Source organism: Schistocerca americana, chromosome 7 (genome assembly GCF_021461395.2).
Source record: "Schistocerca americana isolate TAMUIC-IGC-003095 chromosome 7, iqSchAmer2.1, whole genome shotgun sequence".
Taxonomy (NCBI): domain Eukaryota; kingdom Metazoa; phylum Arthropoda; class Insecta; order Orthoptera; family Acrididae; genus Schistocerca; species Schistocerca americana.
Window position 1 is genome coordinate 528,261,730 of NC_060125.1, and position 19,309 is coordinate 528,281,038.

The 19,309-nt window shown below is 42.3% G+C and overlaps 1 protein-coding gene across 1 annotated transcript in view; it reads right to left on the reverse strand.

The window, feature by feature from the left end:
• Positions 1 to 19,309, reverse strand: part of LOC124623063 (soluble guanylate cyclase 88E) — a 338,153-nt gene that overhangs the window by 78,164 nt on the left and 240,680 nt on the right. The window lies entirely within an intron of this gene.

The window sequence follows — 19,309 nt, forward strand, 5'->3', positions numbered from 1 at the left end:
ATTAAAAGAGATAACGGGACTTGGCGCACAGTTGATTCGGAATTAAAAGAGATAATGGGAAACATCAACATGTTGAAGCCTGTGCTACTTACCAGTGATTAATGCTTGAACACATCTCTTTTGTTTCATGACCTTCGCACTTTGTTTTTAATGTGTGTCATACATTTCCAAATTTTAGACGTTTGGTTTGACAGAGATTTTGTGAAGCTGACCACCTGGGTTTCTTGTGACACTGCAGATTAATGCCGGCCGCGGTGGCCGAGCGGTTCTAAGCGCTTCAGTCCGTAACTGCGCGACTGCTACGGTCGCAGCTTCGAATCCTGCCTCGGGCATGGATGTGTGTGATGTCCTTAGGTTAGTTAGGTTTAAGTAGTTCTCGGTTTTAGGGGACTGATGACCACAGATATTAAGTCCCATAGTGCTCAGAGCCATTTGAACCATTTTTTGCAGATTAATATCACATTGGCGGAGTCTTGGTGCACTCATAACATTACGAAATACAACGTATTTTCGATTTAGTTTGAGGGGCAGTGGCACTACGAAGAATTGAATGTCATTCAATGCTTCTGAAGCCGAAAATGTTACTGCATAATCACAGCCGAGCAGATTGGGGTAAGTCTTCGCAGCTGGAAGGGCTGTACAATAGCTTCAATGATGAGCCAAAACATTACGAGTACTACCCAGCGTGAGACTGAATGGCTTCTGGTGGCACTGAGGCACGTGATGCGGTAAGGAAGATATGTAACCGGTGCAGATGTGAATGAGACATAATTGTTGTTGTTGTTGTGGTCTTCAGTCCTGAGACTGGTTTGATGCAGCTCTCCATGCTACCCTATCCTGTGCAAGCTTCTTCATCTCCCAGTACCTACTGCAACCTACATCCTTCTGAATCTGCTTAGTGTATTCGTCTCTTGGTCTCCCTCTACGAGTTTTACCCTCCACACTGCCCTCCAGTGCTAAACTGGTGATCCCTTGATGCCTCAGAACATGTCCTACCAACCGATCCCTCCTTCTAGTCAAGTTGTGCCACAAACTTCTCTTCTCCTATTCAACACTTCGTCATTAGTTATGTGAGCTACCCATCTAATCTTCAGCATTCTTCTGTAGCACTACATTTCGAAAGATTCTATTCTCTTCTTGCCCAAAATATTTATCGTCCACGTTTCACTTCCATACATGGCTACACTCCATACAAATACTTTCAGAAACGACTTCCTGACATTTAAATCTATACTCGATGTTAACAAATTTCTCTTCTCCAGAAATGCTTTCCTTGCCATTGCCGGTCTACATTTTATATCCTCTCTACTTCGACCATCATCAGTTATTTTGGTCTCCAAATAGCAAAACTCCATTACTACTTTAAGTGTCTCATTTCCTAATCTAATTCCCTCAGCATCACCTGACTTAATTCGACTACATTCCATTATTCTCGTTTTGCTTTTACAGCGACGAAACGGGCCGGAAATGGGACGGTCCACTGACAGAAGCGACTATGACAAACGGCAGACTGCTATGACACAGCGCCAGTGAACAAAAATCTCAGAATGGTGAAGCTGGTTAGTTGTTAGCATGCTACTGTTTTGAGAATCTATAGAAAGTTGGTATAGAAAGTTGTTGGGGACCGTGAAACCATGAGTAGGCGACAACGTTTTGGACGTTCACACGTTATCACAGAAAGAGGAGTACGCAGGCCTACCCACCCTGTAAAGCGGGATAGACGGCGATCTGTGGGAGATATGATGACCGAGTATAATGCTGGTGCAGGCACAATTGTTTCGGAGCACACCGTTCAATGCATAATTCTGGACATACGGCTCGTCAGCAGATGGCACCCACTTTGGCCAAACGACGTAGTCACTTATGATTGTAGTCGGCAAAGGGTCATCGAGATTTGATTGCACATCAACTGGAAGAGTGGCCTGTTCGGAGGATCACATTTCCTGTTACACCGGGTCGATGGTTGTGTCCTGACAAGCCGCCATTGATGCGAACGGCTGCTAGAAAGAATGAACTGCGCCATGACACAAACTGGTCAAGGCAGAATTATGCTATGTGAGACATTCACCTGGACTTCCATTGAACCTGTAGTTGTAATCGAAAGCACTACGAGAGCTGTGGAGATAAAGTAGCATGAAAGCTTTTCTCGGAAATTGTAAGGAATTCTAGAAGTTATGCGCTGTGTTTACCACACGATATTCAGCTGCTTGCTTGGGGCCCATCCACGTGCATGTGTTTGTGGCCTGACTGCCTGCAGAGAACATTCCAGCCACAAAAAATGCAGTTTTTCACAAGCTGATCATACCTGCGACCAATGCAGGTTTGTGAGACCACAGGCAGAACCGACAAAACACAAGAATTTGAGTAAAGACAGAAAGGGGAAGACTGTGCAGTAAGAGGGGTCGAGAACAAAACCTTTTTCCTATGTGGTATGTGCATGGAGAGCTGCATCAAACCAGTCTCTGGTCTGAAGACCACAACAACAACAACAGATGTGCGGATAGCAACATTGGGGAAGGGGAGTTGGTGGCGAACCGTGACTTACCCTGCTGCAATTAGTGTGTATTGAATGAAGTAAATGGACTGATATGTAATGAATGGATTGATGAGTATGAAATCAATAGTGTGAAATGGTAAATAATACCACATATAACACATTAACATCATGATGAATCTGCTATACCCATGACAAACTGAAGGGATAATATAACATCTCTTTCACTTGCTTCACTTACAGTACAAGAGAGCAGAAGTGCTGTGACTAGACAGATGAGAAGAGCTCGAACCCAGTCTGCATTGTTGCCAGTTTTTCCCCTCTCTCTACAGTGTTCAAAATTTCCCCACTCCTCCTCTCCCTCTGGCATAGGCCAGTTGCTCTTTGTATAAATTGGTAACAAAGTAAAAAAAGGCAGGAAATTAAAAAATGGCAGGAAATTCAATTTTTGGTGGGAAGTTCAAAATAGCCCAATTGAGCTCCAGGGTATGCAACGTTCTATGATGTCACTGTTGTAAGTAGGGTTATCATCTGAAGTATAGATTAATGACAATTTATTAAAAAAATGCAAGAATTTGAGTTCTCCTGTTGGTGTGAACTTTAAAAATTCCAAATAGTTATACAAGATGGCGACTTTTGTGTACTGACACATGAGCTATGGCATTAGCACCCAAGATGGCTGATCTGAGATTCTGGCCTACTCTGCATTGCTGTGAAGGCAGGGAGAGCATTTTCCATGGTTTGTGGGGACACTGGTTGTGAAGTCTGCTTGCAGCCATACAGGGGTGGGACCACATGCTGAGCCAGGTCTCAGCTCATGCACCACAAGTCGCAGGAGAACTGGCTTCACAACGCTGTATGAGGCCATAGCTGACATATGAGTCTGGCCACTATCTGTCAGCAGCAGCCTTGCACAGAGAGATGCTTCACATTTCTGATGATTCGATGGTCTTATACATAGTGGATGACAAGAGTTCTGATTCCCACTGATAATGTGATGGCACTGTATCCATCTCCACAAACTCTCAATCACCACAGGCCACATGAGCCCAGTTAAAATGACCAGAAACGTGTAAAATTCAAGAGGCACACTTGTACTTTAACCTATATTGAAAAATAGCTGAAAATTCGAAACACCCACTAATCCACAAGCACACTCTCCAGGGAAATTAAGAATCTGAACACTGAACCTCTTGGGGAGAACATGTACAGTATCTCAGAATCTGAAAAATCAGAAGTTGCTGAGCTCATAAAATGCACCATGAACAATCTATGCAATGTGAGAGCTATTAAACCAGCAGTAACCTGCCTTATTTAAAGCCAATCATCCTAGTTCCTCCCACATTATTTGATGTTATACACACATAGAATGTATCAGCAACATTAGAGATGTAACGTAGTTGTACGTATTTACAAGTCAAATTGTGTACATCAAGAAATGTGGGAAATACAAAGGTCTAAAAGAATGAACTGTTATGAGAGTTTTGGTCTCTATCATTTCTATGCGTAGCGTTTCAACTTGAAAAAACTCTGCTTTCACCAATGACAGAGTGTGGCACCATCCAGTGACTCAATCCCGAATTTATGAGAAATGTTTAAACATGTAATGTCAGACACCTCAGGAAACCTACAAGAACACATGATAGCATGTTTGGTCTGTTGTCAATCCTAAACATCTAAGATTAGTGCTGTGTAGGCTGTAGCAGTAATAGGTTGAGATACCGAGTTGGACTTTTTCCATACAAATGAATATATTGTCATTGACTGAGAGTGTAACTCCTGTACGTTATCATTCTTACGATTATGCTTCACAATGATATTTAGAAAACTTAGCATTGATCAGTATACTAAAACTACTAACAGGCTGAACTTGGGGATTACACCCCACCACTATTCTCCACATCTACAAAACCCCTGATATGTCTTATCCTCAGCTATGCAAATGTTAAATAGATCTCTGTCCCATCAAAGTTCAATAAGCCCCTCCAAATCCTCAAATGCCATGCACTCCATCTCACTTTCCACATCTGTTTACCTTCTCCCACCTGGATCCTCTACCATCTCATCAAATTCCTACCACTCTTCACCCACATCAAACACCTCAGGATTTCCTATACTTTCCGCAAATTGTATTCCAATAACCCATTGTCTCCCCTCTGATCACCAACCCTGGTATCCCTTCACAAATACACCCCTCCATCCATACACCTACATATGCTCCATATCCCATCCGAACACAACTTCAATCAATTCCCTCTCCCTGACAATGGAATCTGACCCAATATTTATCCCTCCTACCAACTTTAATTCTTCCCCACCCACCCCACTCCACATCAGGGCTCCTCTCTCCTTTTCCTGCTCCATCCATCCCCATCCCTTCGCCTTTGTAACCACTACTCTACTCAAACAACGCACTACTCCCCAACCTCTATCTGTATGTCCCATTGCCCACCTCAACTCCTACGTATCGTCTCCATGATTTTCCTATCTAACAGACCTCTATCTTTTTCCCACACCCCTCTACCCTCTATGTGGTATTAGATGTCCACACACAGGTCATGTACAGCATTCACGTAAGTAACAAGCTGCTGATTTGCGTACGCGGTGATAGCGTCCGATAGGGACACAGATGCGTTCCATAGGATTTACATCAGGCGAATTTGTTTGCCTAGACATCAACGTGAGTTTGCTGTAATATTCCTCAAACCACTACAACACGGTTCTGGCTCTCAGACACGGACAATTACATTGTTGACACATGACATAGCCATCGAGGTAGACATCAAGCATGAAGGGATGCAGTGATTTGCAGCTATCAGCGTGTCTTCAATTACTACCACAGGTCCAATGTAAGCACAGGAGAATGTCTCCCACAGCATAATACTGGTCCCACCACTCTGCGTCCGTGACGCGCAGCACGTTTCGAGCCCCCGTTCACCTCGATTGTGGAGACGATCATCGACCTACTGTAGGAAAAATGGATTCACCAGAAGAGCCGGCACGTTTTCAATGACAGACGGTCGAATCCCGACTGTCCCGTGCCGACTGCAGTCGTGACTGACGAGTCGTTGGATCAACATGTGAACACGTAGGGGTGATCTGTGGCGGAATTCCATGTTCAACAATGTGCGGTGAATGGTGTTCTCCGAAACACTTGTGCGTGCACCAGAATTGTGCTCTTTCGGCAGAGATACCACAGACCACAATCTATGCTACTTTACAGAGCAGACAAGCTTCCGAACCCTACATTCTGTGAAGAGTCGTGGACGTCCAACCATTTAGCACCTAGTGGTGGTTTCACTGTCCTATCTCTTTCCGTTGATGCTCACTTGGCACTTGAACATTCGACCAGCTTCGCCGTTTTCGAGATACTCGATCACATGCTCTGAGTAATAATAATCCGTCCTTTGTCAAAGTCGGTAATCTCAATGGATTTCGCCTTTGCACCCCACATCTTCGCTAGGGTGCTCTCCCGTCCGTATCTGCTCCGCTTAACGTACTTTTGTTACCGCGTCACGTGCCCGCAGCGCCACCAGACGGCATCCAACGTCGCGGTCGGCACTGATCATAATGTTCTGGCTTATCAGTGTACATTACTGTTCATACTTGCATTAAAGATTACTACTAAACTAACTTCTTTTGCTGTTGGAGTAGTGTAGCAAAGTATTACCTACATTATTATTGATCAAATGGCTTAAGCTTTAAGTTTACGCATGAGTCAATTTCATTTTGAGATTATTGATAGCAGAACTGCATTAGTTCCAAATTATTTGTTTATTTATTTAACTTTGAAATATGCAATATTGAAAAAATCAGTAGTAGGCTTAATTACAACCTGCTCTATTCCCTTTTTAAATACTGATTAGTTCCACCACAATAGTGAAAGGAATAGGATAGCGTTAAAAGGTGCTGTTGATATGGAAGACTTGTGGAAGAACTTGTACGTTTACACATTGTACTATGAATATGCCTTACACGCAATTTCCCATGCCGTCTTTCTCTCACTTAGTAATGGTACACTTTAATATATAGAGGTAAAGCTGTCTTCAGCTTGAAGACTGGTTTGAACATCACATTTCTTTACTAGCCACTGTTGTATTGGAGTTGGTACGCTGCTGCCTTCCTCCAGCTTGGAGCTGTCTTACAAATAGGGGGGCCTCCAGTATAATGTGGATTTCGAACTAAGATCCAACTCAGCAGTTTTCACATTTATAAAGCTATGTTCTCTGCAACAACTTTAGTATCCATGAGGTAATACTAAATACCGCCAGAATAAGATTTGTTCATCTACATCTACATCTACATTTATACTCCGCAAGCCACCCAACGGTGTGTGGCGGAGGGCACTTTACGTGCCCCTGTCATTACCTCCCTTTCTTGTTCCAGTCGCGTATGGTTCGCGGGAAGAACGACTGCCGGAAAGCCTCCGTGCGCGCTCGAATCTCTCTAATTTTACATTCGTGATCTCTCCGGGAGGTATAAGTAGGGGGAAGCAATATATTCGATACCTCATCCAGAAACGCACCCTCCCGAAACTGGACAGCAAACTACATCTCGATGCAGAGCGCCTCTCCTGCAGAGTCTGCCGCTTGAGTTTGCTAAAATCTCCGTAACGCTATCACGCTTACCAAATAACCCTGTGACGAAACGCGCCGCTCTTCTTTGGATCTTCTCTATCTCCTCCGTCAACCCGATCTGGTACGGATCCCACACTGATAAGCAATACTCAGGTATAGGTCGAACGAGTGTTTTGTAAGCCACCTCCTTTGTTGATGAACTACATTTTCTAAGGACTCTCCCAATGAATCTCAACCTGGCACCCGCCTTACCAACAACTAATTTTATGTGATCATTCCACTTCAAATCGGTCCGTACGCATACTCCCAGATATTTTACAGAAGTAACTGCTACCAGTGTTTGTTCCGCTATCATATAATCATACAATAAAGGATCCTTCTTTCTATGTATTCGCAATACATTACATTTGTCTATGTTAAGGGTCAGTTGCCACTCCCTGTACCAAGTGCCTATCCGCTGCAGATCTTCCTGCATTTCGCTACAATTTTCTAATGCTGCAACTTCTTTGTATACTACAGCATCATCCACGAAAAGCCGCATGGAACTTCCGACACTATCTACTAGGTCATTTATATATATAGTGAAAAGCAATGGTCCCATAACACTCCCCTGTGGCACGCCAGAGGTTACTTTAACGTCTGTTGACGTCTCTCCATTGATAACAACATGCTGTGTTCTGTTTGCTAAAAACTCTTCAATCCAGCCACACAGCTGGTCTGATATTCCGTAGGCTCTTGCTTTGTTTTTCAGGCGACAGTGCGGAACTGTATCGAACGCCTTCCGGAAGTCAAGGAAAATAGCATCTACCTGGGAGTCTGTATCTACTATTTTCTGGGTCTCATGAACAAATAAAGCGAGTTGGGTCTCACACGATCGCTGTTTCCGGAATCCATGTTGATTCCTACAGAGTAGATTCTGGGTTTCCAAAAACGACATGATAAGCGAGCAAAAAACATGTTCTAAAATTCTACAACAGATCGACGTCAGAGATATAGGTCTATAGTTTTGCGCATCTGCTCGACGACCCTTCTTGGAGACTGGGACTACCTGTGCTCTTTTCCAATCATTTGGAAGCTTCCGTTCCTCTAGAGACTTGCGGTACACGGCTGTTAAAAGGGGGGCAAATTCTTTCGCGTACCCTGTGTAGAATCGAATTGGTATCCCGTCAGGTCCAGTGGACTTTCCTCTGTTGAGTGATTCCAGTTGCTTTTCTATTCCTTGGACACTTATTTCGATGTCCACTTAACTTTGAAATATGCAGTATTGAAAAAATCAGAAGTAGGCTTAATTACATCCTGCTCTATTCCCTTTTTAAATACTGATTAGTTCCACCACAATAGTGAAAGGAATATGATAGTGTTAAAAGGCGCTGTTGATATGGAAGACTTGTGGAAGAACTCGTACCTTTACACACTGTACTATGAATATGCCTTACACGCAATTTCCCGTGCAGCCTTTCTCTCACTTAGTTATGGTACACTTTAGTATATAGAGGTAAAACTGTCTTCAACTTGAAGACTGGTTTGAACATCACATTTCTTTACTAGCCACTGTCGTATTGGAGTTGGTACGTTGCTGCCTTCCTCCATCTTTGAGCTGTCTTACAAATAAGGAGGCCTCCAGTACAATGTGGATTTCGAACTAAGATCCAACTCGGCAATTCTCACATTTATAAAACTATTTTCTCTGCAACAACTTTAGTATCCAGGAGGAAATACGAAATACCTCCAGAATAAGATTTGTTCCTCGTTAAGCAACATTGTAACAGACCTTATACTTTTTTATGATGCTTCGATTACACAAATTTGTTTAAACGCTTGGTATGAAACGGGTGTGTTATGGCGAAAAGTTAATATTAAAGTAAAAATTGAAAAACAACAATTTAGCATTTTCTTAACAACCTTAATCAACAGTACATTTAAAAATAACTTTTGTTACGTGGTTTTCCTTATCAGAAGGTACGAACAGAGACGTGGAGGGCTGGGAGAGGGGTAGAGTGAGGGTGAGAGGGGGAGAGGGTTGAGAGGGTGAGAGGGTGAGAGGGGGTGAGGGGGGGAGAGGGGTAGAGAGTGGGAGGGGGAGAGTGAGAGGGGGAGAGTGTGAGAGAGAGTGAGAGAGAGTGAGAGTGAGAGGGAGAGGGAGAGGGAGAATTTGTACAATATTAGAGAACAGCCAATGTTTTGGCAGATGTTGGCTTACAATCAGCAGAGTTACATATTACGTGATAACAACATATGATTTGCTGAAGTACTTCCACAAAAGACAGATCATCTTTTAACACTGCCACTCTGCATGTAGATGGCAGTTCGATATCAGCTTGCAAAGTCCTCTGTTTTCAAGTATCGTATCAGCTTGATAGGGCAACAATCGTTACGTACATACATTGTGTGGAAACAATGGTAAACGTGAAAATGTAGGGAAACACCATTTCTCTTACGGAAAGCATTTCCCATACCGTTCAGATGCTTAATGTGCTGTGTAACTCAAGAACTCTTCGCCGTACCCGCTGCGTATATGACATGAAAAGAGTGATATTTGTTTATAGAAATTATAGCCTATTAGCCTCAAGGGGTGAGATACCATAACAGCTTCATAGCGTCTTTACATTCGATTGCCGACGGGAATTATTTTAATTATTGTTAAGAAACTTATGGCGGGCTGCTATGTCTTATTGTCACATTTTTTCACAGGTGATACGAATGTCTAGAGAAGCTTCTGTGACGTTACGAAATCGCTTTATTTTTTTGGCTTATCTAGCTTTGCTTAGTCGTGCTAACGCATCTTAACACTCTAGCAATGGCGCCATTAGGGTCTCGTACTAGCTCATATGTGCTAGTCGCTGGTGGTAATGGGAAAACTCTCCACGTCATGCTTGCAGAAGCCTTAACAAGGTGCCTGTCACTCGTTACATGGACCTTCACTCAGCGTCCATTCGATGAACCTGGTCTGGCCGGCATAGGCACCTCTTATGGTTCAGAATTCATAATGTACTGGTGTTTCTTGTCTTCGAAAAAACTGTTTCGATGCGCATCCTACTTTTGCACACGAGAAAACCTAGACGAACATCGTCCCCAAACTTATATTTTAGCCAGAATTGACTGGAAGAAAATAGACATCGGTGAAGACCACCCAGAATGGAAACAGTGTCAGACAAATGACAACAGACATCCGAAATTACCGAAAAAGTACCGTGAAACGAAGAAAGATGTTTTGTTGGGAGAACTAGCTTTAGGAAATAAGACAGATGATATTTAAATTATTACTACTGCAACTGCTTCAAGATAATACAACTGCAAATCCAAATGCTGGGAATTTTTCCACTCTCCAGCGTAGTGACAGGCAGTCACGAAGCTTCTTGACAAATTTATAGTACGACAGTTTGGCCGGGAGCTGTCCTACTAACTGAGGTACACAGGTATGACTCTCGATCCGACTCCAGAACTGCGAGGGCGTCCTGGAAAGTAATATGATCGTATTATTATACGAAAATCCTTATTATTTAGTATTTTTGGAGATCCACAGCTTCCAAATGCTTAATAAACGTACACTTGGTCCTTAGTAGGCTTAATCGTGCGATTAACTAATTTCGACTAAGCATCACTATCAAGCACATTTGTAACATCTGTATTTCATGTCATTTTCAAATCACTCTTAATTACAAGTAAAAAGTAGCCATATCGTATGATGTATGTAAATATCGTAAAATGTCTGTAATTAAGAGTGATTTGAAAAATTACATGGAATACAGATGTTACAAATGTGCTTGACAATGACGCTTAGTCGAAATTAGCTAATCGCACGATTTACAGTCTACTATGGACCATGTTTACGTTTATCAAAAACCCTTAAAGATTCTTAAATAGAACAAGAATTATTAACGTTCTACATATTTATTGTTCGTGTTTGCATATCTATTTGTCGACATAGTCAAACCGGTGACGAGCATATTTCTCCCATGAGTGGACCAGTTTGCTGATACCTTCACTGTAGAATGTTTGTCTTTTGACGGAGCCACAACCCGACCTCCGCTTTCACCGTTTCATCACTATCGAAGTGAAGGCCTCGAATGTGTTCCTTAAGTTTTGGAAACAGATAAAAATAGGATGGTGATTGTTGACAATGAACCCAAGGCGTCGCGTTGTTACAGATGTCGCATCGCTTGTGTTTGATCTGCCTCTGTCACGCTCAAGGAGACGGTGCTCCACGTGTGGACGAATTCTTCGAATCCGAAATTCGATTACAGCGTGCTGTCTCTCACGCACCGAAATAGTTACGATGACACTGCCATGTTACGAGCTACATTTGGAGCCCTCTAGTATTGGAAAGTCGGTACAACGCTGCAACGAATGTCTAAGCCGGAGCGGCGACTATGTGAAGAAGTAGCTGGAAGGTGGAGCTAAACGTTGCAAATAAAACATTTTTGATTTTCACAGTGGTTTCCATTTTATGACCGATTGGACCTTACTTTCCGAACAGGCCTCGTACAATCCATTCCTGGGAAGTTACATTGCAGAGTCTTCCACTCGCTGTAGGTACAGTCCTTTCTTGGGAATTTACTGGAATCCCAAATTTTCAATACATTACATTGAGCATTATTTAGGTTTATTCGCAGTGCAAATAGCGCAAAAATTGAAAAGAAAAGAAAGAAAAAATATTTCCTCAGAGTTACTCGGATTACCGTTCTGTATTGTTTCCCTTCATGCAAGCGCTGCCTGGAAACTGCTCTAACACAAACGGCTAATGTTTCGATAGACCCGTACCAAAAATCCCATTTTTTTCCAAACGCTTTGCTGGCCAAGCCCTGCGTGTACCATAAATTTGGAATAAATCGGTGATAACAAGTAGGCGCTGTCCCTTGGTAAGGCTTTAAAAGCATCTACACCGCATTGGTTTCCAAAATTACTCTTAAATAAAAGGGAAATTCACGTGACACTCAACGAGACGAAAGTAGAATTAGAGGAAAATTTAGAGAACATAGTAGCTGTGGTGGCAATTTAGATTAATAATTATGGAAATGAATGCTCCAAACCAGCTGCAAAAAGGTAACAGGTTTTCTAACATTTTACATGACAGGCCTGTTTCGTCTTATTGCCTGTATCAAGTGACGTCTAGTTGGAAGTGACGACCATATTGCATCTATAGTAAAATCTTTGTATCACTTTTCGGTAAGTATAATAGTTCTTGTAGTTACGAAAGGTAAAAATACGTTTTTGTCAGATATTTTGATAGATCAGTTTTGAGAGTTCTTTAGTATGATGCTACATGTTTACAAAGTAAACTATTATACTTACCGAGGCATGACAGAAAGACTTGACTATAGATGCAATATGATCCTCACTTCTAACTAGACGTAAGTACCAGGCCAAGTGAATACGTAAAACAGCCACAATTTATGTACAGATAATCTTATTAATGTTATTTCGCAGGTCACTTGACCTGAAACAGGCCTGTCGCGTAAAATATTAAGAAACATATTACCTTATTGCAGCTGGTTTGCAGCATTCATTTCCATAATGTCTTATATCGACGTATACTATGCTGCGGGACCAGCATAACGTAAAACATAGGTTAATAATGTTAAACTGGACGATTAAAGTTTTGCAACCAATGAATAAACCTTTTTCACTGAATTTGCTTCATATGAAAAGATTCGTCATACACCATCCACTCAGCCCTCCAAGTGGAAATATCGTAGTACTTTCAGTACTTCAGTCACAGATTTTTAAGGAGAGAAAGGGAACTGCAGTCGCGCATATCAAATTTTGGAATCAACTTTTTCTAACAGTGTGAGAGTACCGTTTTGCCCTGATGGTGGGTGTGATAGCAGCATTCCCGCTAAACAGACCAGTTTTCCGACGACTAATGAATTAATGACAGCCGGCCGGGGTGGCCGAGCGGTTCTAGGCGCTTCAGTCTGGAACCGTGCGACCGCTACGGTCGCAGGTTCGAATCCTGCCTCGGGCATGGATGTGTGTGATGTCCTTAGGATAGTTAGGTTTAAGTAATTCTAAGTTCTAGGGGACTGATGACCTTAGATGTTAAGTCCCATAGTGCTCAGAGCCATTTGAACCAATTAATGACACCCCGCTTGTAAACACCGTGTCTGTTGGGCAGGAACTTAGGAGGCGCGCTAAAATGTGGATAACTAATTGCCAGAAAGAGTACAACATTACTTTTCTCCACTTAATTCGAAAGGGGTTAGTAACTGTTGTGACACGAATTCCTATACATAAAATATTCTCCCAATATATGTCTTATGAGAACTCCATCAACAGAAGTAAAACAATGGTAATGGAATGTAGTCGAATCAAATCACGTGATGCTGAGGGAATTATTTTAGGAAATGAGAAACTAAGAGCAGTAGATGAGTTTTGCTGCTTGGGCAGCAAAATAACTGACGATGGGCAAAGTGGGGGGGGGGGGGGGGGGGGGGGATATAAAATGCGGACTGACCTATAGTAAGCAAAGCATCTCTGAAAAAGGGAAATTGTTAACACTGAATTTAAATTTAAGTGTTAGGATGTCTTCTGTGAAAGTATTTGCCTGGAGTGTAGCTTAGCGCGGAAGTGAGCCGTTGAAAGGAAGCAGTTCAGACAAGAAAAAATGTGGTGCTATAGAAGGGTGCTAAGGTTTAGATTGTTAAAGCGCGTAAATAATGCGATTACTGAATGAAACTGGGGAGAAAAGCAGTTTATGGCACTATTTGAGTGAAAGAAGAGATCAGTTGGTGGGATAAATTCTGAGGCATCCAGGAATAGTCAGTTTGGTAATGGAGAGAAGGGGGAGTGAGTGTGTGAGGCAAGAAAATGTAGAGGGAAACTCAAGTATGAGTACAGTGAGCAGGTTTAAATGGATATAGGTTGTGGTAGTTATTCGGAGTTGAAGATGCTTGTGCAGGATAGAGTAGCCTGCAGAGTTGCATCAGACCAGTCTTCGGACTGAAGATTGCAGCTGCTACAGCAACAACACAAGAACAACAACAACAACAACAAAGAGGCCGCCATCTCAGGCATAAGTTGGTCGAACTGAATAAAAAAGAACTAAGATCTAGAACAACAACAACAAAGGGAGCTCTATCTCAGGCATAAGTTGGTCGGACTCCCATGTAGCAGTTATCTGCGGTAGCTAATATTGCTCGGCAAGCTCTAAGGGGGAAAACAGTTAAAAGTAAGATTGCTAAAGAAGATCACTTCTCGTAAGAACTCTTCCTTGTACGATTCCATGCAAGGTCCACCAACAACTCGTCTGAAATCACAGCAAACCACCCTCGTTTGATTCAGAGAGAAACGATGGAACGAACATCCACTAACAATACTCACTTGGTACAAGATACAACAAAGAAGCTTGAGGGATTCGAACTATTGCGCCAAAACTTGTCGAAACTGAACCACATTAGGACGGACCAAGGGCCACCCTGAAGCAGGGGTGTTTCGGTCCATCTGCTGAATGAGACTGCAGAGTGGAAAAGTAAACAATAGATCACATTTGTAACGAGTACCCACTTCAATCATTTGGGGGTGATCTGAGGAGCTTACTATATCAAGTGACTCCGAGTGCTCTGTACTCGTTGTCAAATTTTGACATTAACATTATAACTTGTGTGTGTGTGTGTGTGTGTGTGTGTGTGTGAAACCATGTTATATACTCGTACAGTGTGTTTCCAAAATACTTTTACAAACTTTGGGACAGGTTCGTTAAATAAATACAAGAAAAAAGTTCATAAACAAATATCCGAAGTCTGTTGCTTTCGAGTTATTAAGGAAAGTTTATAATTTAGGTGACTGGAGCTCATCAACACATAAAGTCATAATAAATGCTCGGAATGTCCTCCTCTTGCATCTAAACACGGATACACTCGCTTCATCATGGACTGTCACACTCTTTCAGATGCCCCTTGACGGTTTCGAATGTTTCCGCAGGCGTCCGTGACTCCTGAAGCAAGAGTTTGTACATCTGGGTGAACAGCTGGATAGACCAGTTATTTATGGTTGCCCCATAAACTATAATCCAAAGAACAGAGGTCAGTGGAACGTGCAGGCAATAGAACTGGCCCTCCTCTATCTATCCATTTGATACCAGCCAGTGGCAGATAACAGCCAGTGCTTCTCGAATAATGAGACTGAAATGTGTTGGAGCTACATCAAGCAAAAAGCACATGTTGCTTCTTATTTGCAGGGAAACATCTAGTAGTAGATCTTGGAGAATGTTCTGACTCAAGTTCCTGTGGACAGCACCTGTAAAATGTACTGGGAGAACATAAGGCTCTACCAGACAGTGACCTACAATTTCAGACCACACATTAATCTTAAACTGACGCATGACGATTGCGATAGGTCCATATGAGTCGGTTGTGGAAATTCGTTGTTCCATCTCTCCGACACGTTGCTTCGCCAGTGAACAAGACAGAAGAGGCAATCAATGGACTGACAGTTTGTGCTACAAACCATCGGCAAAATTTCCCCTGTGGTGGGTGATAGGCAAGAAGATGATACGGACACATGAGTTTCTCGTGAAGTATCCTCCATGCTCAACTTAGCGACATACAACATACCGGGGCTATTTGTTTTTAGCCGGCCCTTCAGTCCGGAACCGCGCGACTGCTACTGTCGCAGGTTCGAATCCTGCCTCTGGCTTGGATGTGTGTGATGTCCTTAGGTTCAAAATGGTTCAAATGACTCTGAGCACTATGGGACTTAACTTCTATGGTCATCAGTCCCCTAGAACTTAGAACTACTTAAACCTAACTAACCTAAGGACAGCACACACATCCATGCCCGAGGCAGGATTCGAACCTGCGACCGTAGCAGTCCCGCGGTTCCGGACTGCGCGCCTAGAACCACTAGACCACCGCGGACGGCAACTAACCTAAGGACATCACACAACACCCAGTCATCACGAGGCAGAGAAAATCCCTGACCCCGCCGGGAATCGAACCCGGGAACCCGGGCGTGGGAAGCGAGAACGCTACCGCACGACCACGAGCTGCGGACGATGTCCTTAGGTTACTTAGGTTTAAGTAGTTCTAAGGCTAGAGGACTGATGACCTCAGATGTTAAGTCCCATAGTGCTTGGAGCCATTTGAACCATTGTGTCTTTCTCTGATAACTGGCTCTACTTTAACAGCTCTTAGGAAGTGCTCTTCCTGGTCAGGCGTACGAGCAACGCGTGGTCTTCCTCGATCAATAGTATATGATGCTACGGATCCTATATCGGCATCGCTACGATACACAGCACCATAGGTTGGATGACTCGGTTGTCTTCGACATGGAAACGAAGTATGATACAGGCGCGCCGCCTCATGTCCTTGACATTGCGCGGCCGTATGTAAAAATCATGTCTGCCTGCTCTTGAAATGAATATCTGCCATGTTTGAAAGGAGCACCTTTCGCTAACGAAAGACGAATGTAATCAATTCTCCCTGGCAACACAACTCAGTCTAGGATACAATAAATGAAACGGGTGCATTTTAAATAAGTGAAGTTGTTGGGTTTTACCTGGAAAGCCACTGAACGTTAACTTTCATTAATAACTCGATAACGAATGATTTTAGGGCATATGTTTACATGGACTTTTATCTCTCTTTCTGTAAGAAACTTGTATTCAAAGATAGTAATAAAATTTTTGAAGGGCTCTCTACAAACATAATGAAGTAAACGGTACCTTTTGTTTCTCTCGTTTTGCAATTGAATTATTTTTCGTCATGTCTCTCACTTCAACAGATTCTACAATAACTTACGAAGATTAGAATTTGAATTTGAATCTAATCAATTTTCTGTATAGAACGATCATTGACCTGGAGTACTGAATTTACTTATCGTCGTCCTGTCTTCTGCAGTTCGATTAAAATGTCTTTGTGCTGACGTGTCAGCGAGTCGAGTGAAACTGGCCAAGCACCAGTCAGTCGTACGTTTTTCTTGAGCGCCGCGTGTTGCATTGCCGGTTTTGTAAGTTTATGATGAGCCTTGTCAAGAGTGGTTCGCTGCACAGTGGCACCGCCGCCCCAACCCTTTTCCACAGGTATACTATCAGTCATAATATTTCCTACTTTGGAAGTAACTAGATCCTTATGTACATACTCCGCGAGCCACCGTGTGGTGCGTGGCGGAGGGTACCCTGAACCGCTGCTAGTCATTTCCTTTCCTGCACCATTCGCAAATCGACCGAGGGAAAAAACAACCGTCTGTATGTCTCCGTATGAGCCCTAATTTCTTGTATCTTATCTCGTGGTCCTTACGTGTGTGTTGGTGGCAGTAGAATCGTTCTGCAGTCAGCTTCATATGCACGTTTTCTAAATTTTCTCAATAGTGTTCCTAGAAAAGAATGTGGCCTTCCCTCCAGGGATTGCCATTTGAATTCCAGAAGAATATCCGTAATACTTGCATGTTGTTCGAACCTACCGGTAACAAATCTAGCAGCCCCCCCCCCCCCTCTGAAATGCTTCGATTTCTTCCTTTAATCCGACGTGGTGTGGATCCTAAAGATCAGAACAGTACTCAGTAATAAGTCGCACTAGCGTCCTATATGCGGTCTCCTTTACAAATGAAGCACACTTTCCCAAAATTCTTCCACTAAACCGAAGTCGACTACAGTCCTCAAAATGCTCGCATGCTTGATGCAGGCTGCAATATTTTCTGGCTGCAGTCACGTGGAAAGATATGAATTATTATTAAAACCTTAGTGTTTACAGACAAGGGAACAATTAACTTTCTGAGTCTTTACGGACTACATTCATTGGCTACAGGTGGTCAACCTCGAACAGTATGGACACCAGACTGTGCCAGCGCCCCTTATAACACCATAGCTCTAATACTCTATTGATTGATTTTGCCTTTTGTTTTATTTAATGTCACATCATTGAGCTTCTGTAAATGTGTTAGATTGAATAGATAACACAAAATTGTATACTCCTTTCTTTGTAAAAACTTTGATGTCATGATTTGATTCTATATAATGTGGTGTACCTGTCATTAAAATTCTTTGTCCCAATTGGAGGGAGACAAAACTTACTGTACATATTTGGAATTTGTTTAAATAGTTTTTGTAGAAATGTTAATATGTGCAAAGGTTCTGTTTTATTTAAAATGTTTGTTTGCTGTTATGTAAAGAGCTGACCTTCACTTAGGGTTCTTAATTATTTTGTATGTACAAGGTGTTGTGGTTCCCCTAGGGAACGGAACTGTGTAGCGCGCGCAAATTGTGGTTGGCTAGGTAGAAAAGGTGGAACCAAGAGTTAGTCGGGGACGAGCTACCAAACAGTCAACTGCTCATGTAAAAGTTGTTTATTGTGCTGTTTCCGAGAGAAGCTTTTCCTGACACTTTCCAATGCCTCGGATGGATGGATAAAGAGCTGGAACTATTCTGAAATTGGTATCTATCATCGTCACCAAGAAATGACAGAATCCAGCCATTCTACTTGCGAATCCACCTACCAACATGCATTCGCCACCACGTTGCGCAATCGCTAGAAAAGAACCAAGAATTGTAAATATGTAAAGTGAAGGATCAGCTCATTGGATGTTTTAGTGTGCGCAAATATATGGTGACTTAAACTCGAACTCTTTTACCTACCTTGATATTTTTATCCCTAGTCACACAACTACTTAGGGTCATTCCCATGCTAAAGTGATTACCGAGAGTCCTTATTGAAAGAACATTAAAGCTAAGTGTTTTAGCAGAACTGAGTAATATAGTGAATAATGGTTGCTGGAAATAATTTTTCCACTAAAACTGCCTATTAAAATTTTGTTGCCAACTTCTAAAGTGAAAGTTCTCAAAACTGAGGCTTACAAATTTTTGCTTAGTAAGTGATCACAGTGCAGTCTGTTGAAAATCAACCAAAGGTGAGTTATTGTCTTATAACCACATCAAGTTGTGTTCTACTGCAGTAATAGTTGAGAACTGATACTGTTGCAGGTTACATGTTCATACTTGTTAAGGGCTTGTTTCTTTAGTGTATTGAAAGTGTGTTTAGTATGCGCTGCTACAGTGGTCAGGATTAAGGGCCCCCCTCCACTGAAAGTAGTTCAAATGCTCAAAGTTACTTAATTATAGCAAGTTTCAATTACTCTTCCTATTCAAGTGAACTTCTGTACAATATTGGTCTCCCCTTGTGTATTAAAAGTGCATATTAATAGTGTAACAGGATCAACAGTTTGTCTATTGTGCTCATGCTAGACAACGATTAATAGAAAGACCAGTATCTATGAAAACAATAATTTCTTAATTCAAAAGACAGTG